Source organism: Paroedura picta, unplaced genomic scaffold, assembly GCF_049243985.1.
Source record: "Paroedura picta isolate Pp20150507F unplaced genomic scaffold, Ppicta_v3.0 Ppicta_v3_sca23, whole genome shotgun sequence".
Lineage (NCBI taxonomy): Eukaryota > Metazoa > Chordata > Lepidosauria > Squamata > Gekkonidae > Paroedura > Paroedura picta.
Window position 1 is genome coordinate 3,127,911 of NW_027518620.1, and position 4,882 is coordinate 3,132,792.

Genomic DNA, 4,882 nt, shown 5'->3' on the forward strand with positions numbered 1-4,882 from the left:
TATATAAAGCTAAACGAACCGTTCACTGGGCACTTATCCGTATGAAAAACCCTATTGATTCACCTGTTTTTACAAGGAAATAAAATGTGAAAAAAATATTTCTACATCCCATGGCCTTTCCCAACCATTTAAATTTTTCTCTTACAGGTCTAACACTTCCGAAAAACCAATACAACGCCCACCCGGAACAATATATAAAGCTAAACGAACCGTTCACTGGGCACTTATACGTACGAAAATCCCTATCGATTTACCTGTATTTACAAGGAAATAAAATGTGAAAAAAATATTTCTACAAACCATGGCCTTTCCCAACCATTTAAATTTTTCTCTTACAGGTCTAACACTTCCGAAAAACCAATACAACGCCCACCCGGAACAATATATAAAGCTAAACGAACCGTTCACTGGGCACTTATCCGTACGAAAAACCCTATCGATTTACCTGTTTTTACAAGGAAATAAAATGTGAAAATAATATTTCTACATCCAATGGCCTTTCCCAACCATTTAAATTTTTCTCTTACAGGTCTAACACTTCCGAAAAACCAATACAACGCCCACCCGGAACAATATATAAATCTAAACGAACCGTTCACTGGGCACTTATACGTACGAAAATCCCTATCGATTTACCTGTATTTAAAAGGAAATAAAATGTGAAAAAAATATTTCTACAAACCATGGCCTTTCCCAACCATTTAAATTTTTCTCTTACAGGTCTAACACTTCTGAAAAACCAATACAACGCCCACCCGGAACAATATATAAAGCTAAACGAACCGTTCACTGGGCACTTATCCGTACAAAAAACCCTATTGATTTACCTGTTTTTACAAGAAAATAAAATGTGAAAAAAATATTTCTACATCCCATGGCCTTTCCCAACCATTTAAATTTTTCTCTTACAGGTCTAACACTTCCGAAAAACCAATACAACGCCGACCAGGAACAATATATAAACTAAACGAGCCGTTCACTGGGCACTAATCCGTACGAAAAACCCTATTGATTTACCTGTTTTTACAAGGAAATAAAATGTGAAAAAAATATTTCTACATCCCATGGCCTTTCCCAACCATTTACATTTTTCTCTTACAGGTCTAACACTTGCGAAAAACCAATACAACTCCCACCCGGAAAAATATATAAAGCTAAATGAACCGTTCACTGGGTACTTATCCGTACGAAAACCCTATTGATTTACCTGTTTTTACAAGGAAGTAAATGTGAAAAAAATATTTCTACATCCCATGGCCTTTCCCAACCATTTAAATTTTTCTCTTACAGGTCTAACACTTGCGAAAAACCAATACAAATCCCACCCGGAAAAATATATAAAGCTAAATGAACCGTTCACTGGGTACTTATCCGTACGAAAACCCTATTGATTTACCTGTTTTTACAAGGAAGTAAATGTGAAAAAAATATTTCTACATCCCATGGCCTTTCCCAACCATTTAAATTTTTCTCTTACAGGTCTAACACTTCTGAAAAACCAAAACAATGCCCACCCGGAACAATATATAAAGCTAAATGAACCGTTCACTGGGCACTTATCCATACGAAAAACCCTATTGATTTACCTGTTTTTACAAGGAAATAAAATGTGAAAAAAAAATTTCTACAAACCATGGCATTTCCCAACCATTTAAATTTTTCTCTTACAGGTCTAACACTTCCGAAAAACCAGTACAACGCCCAACCGGAACAATATATAAAGCTAAACGAACCGTTCTCTTGACACTTATCCGTACGAAAAACCCTATTGATTTACCTGTTTTTACAAGGAAGTAAAATGTGAAAAAAATATTTCTACATCCCATGGCCTTTCCCAACCATTTAAATTTTTCTCTTACAAGTCTAACGCTTCCGAAAAACCAAAACAACGCCCACCCGGAACAATATATAAAGCTAAACGAACCGTTCACTGGGCACTTATCCGTACGAAAAACCCTATTGATTTACCTGTTTTTACAAGGAAATAAAATGTGAAAAAAATATTTCTACAAACCATGGCCTTTCCCAACCATTTAAATTTTTGTCTTACAGGTCTAACACTTCCGAAAAACCAATACAACGCCCACCCGGAACAATATATAAAGCTAAACGAACCGTTCACTGGGCACTTATCCGTACGAAAAACCCTATTGATTTACCTGTTTTTACAAGGAAATAAATTGTGAAAAAAATATTTCTACATCCCATGGCCTTTCCCAACCATTTAAATTTTTCTCTTACAGGTCTAACACTTCCGAAAAACCAATACAACGCCCACCCGGTACAATATATAAAGCTAAACGAACCGTTCACTGGGCACTTATACGTACGAAAATCCCTATCGATTTACCTGTATTTACAAGGAAATAAAATGTGAAAAAAATATTTCTACAAACCATGGCCTTTCCCATCCGTTTAAATTTTTCTCTTACAGGTCTAACACTTCTGAAAAACCAATACAACGCCCACCCGGAACAATATATAAAGCTAAACGAACCGTTCACTGGGCACTTATCCGTACGAAAAACCCTATTGATTTACCTGTTTTTACAAGGAAATAAAATGTGAAAAAAATATTTCTACATCCCATGGCCTTTCCCAACCATTTATATTTTTCTCTTACAGGTCTAACACTTCCGAAAAACGAATACAACGCCGACCCGGAACAATAAATAAAGCTAAACGAGCCGTTCACTGAGCACTAATCCGTACGAAAAACCCTATTGATTTACCTGTTTTTACAAGGAAATAAAATGTGAAAATAATATTTCTACATCCCATGGCCTTTCCCAACCATTTAAATTTTTCTCTTACAGGTCTAACACTTGCGAAAAACCAATACAACTCCCACCCGGAAGAATATATAAAGCTAAACGAAACGTTCACTAGGTACTTATCCGTACGAAAATCCCTATCGATTTTCCTGTTTTTACAAGGAAGTAAAATGTGAAAAAAATATTTCTACATCCCATGGCCTTTCCCAACCATTTAAATTTTTCTCTTACAGGTCTAACACTTGCGAAAAACCAATACAACTCCCACCCGGAAAAATATATAAAGCTAAATGAACCGTTCACTGGGTACTTATCCGTACGAAAAACCCTATTGATTTACCTGTTTTTACAAGGAAATAAAATGTGAAAAAAATATTTCTACATCCCATGGCCATCCCAACCATTTAAATTTTTCTCTTACAGGTCTAACACTTCCGAAAAACCAAAACAATGCCCACCCGGAACAATATATAAAGCTAAACGAACCGTTCACTGGGCACTTATCCGTATGAAAAACCCTATTGATTCACCTGTTTTTACAAGGAAATAAAATGTGAAAAAAATATTTCTACATCCCATGGCCTTTCCCAACCATTTAAATTTTTCTCTTACAGGTCTAACACTTCCGAAAAACCAATACAACGCCCACCCGGAACAATATATAAAGCTAAACGAACCGTTCACTGGGCACTTATACGTACGAAAATCCCTATCGATTTACCTGTATTTACAAGGAAATAAAATGTGAAAAAAATATTTCTACAAACCATGGCCTTTCCCAACCATTTAAATTTTTCTCTTACAGGTCTAACACTTCCGAAAAACCAATACAACGCCCACCCGGAACAATATATAAAGCTAAACGAACCGTTCACTGGGCACTTATCCGTACGAAAAACCCTATCGATTTACCTGTTTTTACAAGGAAATAAAATGTGAAAATAATATTTCTACATCCAATGGCCTTTCCCAACCATTTAAATTTTTCTCTTACAGGTCTAACACTTCCGAAAAACCAATACAACGCCCACCCGGAACAATATATAAATCTAAACGAACCGTTCACTGGGCACTTATACGTACGAAAATCCCTATCGATTTACCTGTATTTAAAAGGAAATAAAATGTGAAAAAAATATTTCTACAAACCATGGCCTTTCCCAACCATTTAAATTTTTCTCTTATAGGTCTAACACTTCTGAAAAACCAATACAACGCCCACCCGGAACAATATATAAAGCTAAACGAACCGTTCACTGGGCACTTATCCGTACAAAAAACCCTATTGATTTACCTGTTTTTACAAGAAAATAAAATGTGAAAAAAATATTTCTACATCCCATGGCCTTTCCCAACCATTTAAATTTTTCTCTTACAGGTCTAACACTTCCGAAAAACCAATACAACGCCGACCAGGAACAATATATAAACTAAACGAGCCGTTCACTGGGCACTAATCCGTACGAAAAACCCTATTGATTTACCTGTTTTTACAAGGAAATAAAATGTGAAAAAAATATTTCTACATCCCATGGCCTTTCCCAACCATTTACATTTTTCTCTTACAGGTCTAACACTTGCGAAAAACCAATACAACTCCCACCCGGAAAAATATATAAAGCTAAATGAACCGTTCACTGGGTACTTATCCGTACGAAAACCCTATTGATTTACCTGTTTTTACAAGGAAGTAAATGTGAAAAAAATATTTCTACATCCCATGGCCTTTCCCAACCATTTAAATTTTTCTCTTACAGGTCTAACACTTGCGAAAAACCAATACAAATCCCACCCGGAAAAATATATAAAGCTAAATGAACCGTTCACTGGGTACTTATCCGTACGAAAACCCTATTGATTTACCTGTTTTTACAAGGAAGTAAATGTGAAAAAAATATTTCTACATCCCATGGCCTTTCCCAACCATTTAAATTTTTCTCTTACAGGTCTAACACTTCTGAAAAACCAAAACAATGCCCACCCGGAACAATATATAAAGCTAAATGAACCGTTCACTGGGCACTTATCCATACGAAAAACCCTATTGATTTACCTGTTTTTACAAGGAAATAAAATGTGAAAAAAAAATTTCTACAAACCATGGCATT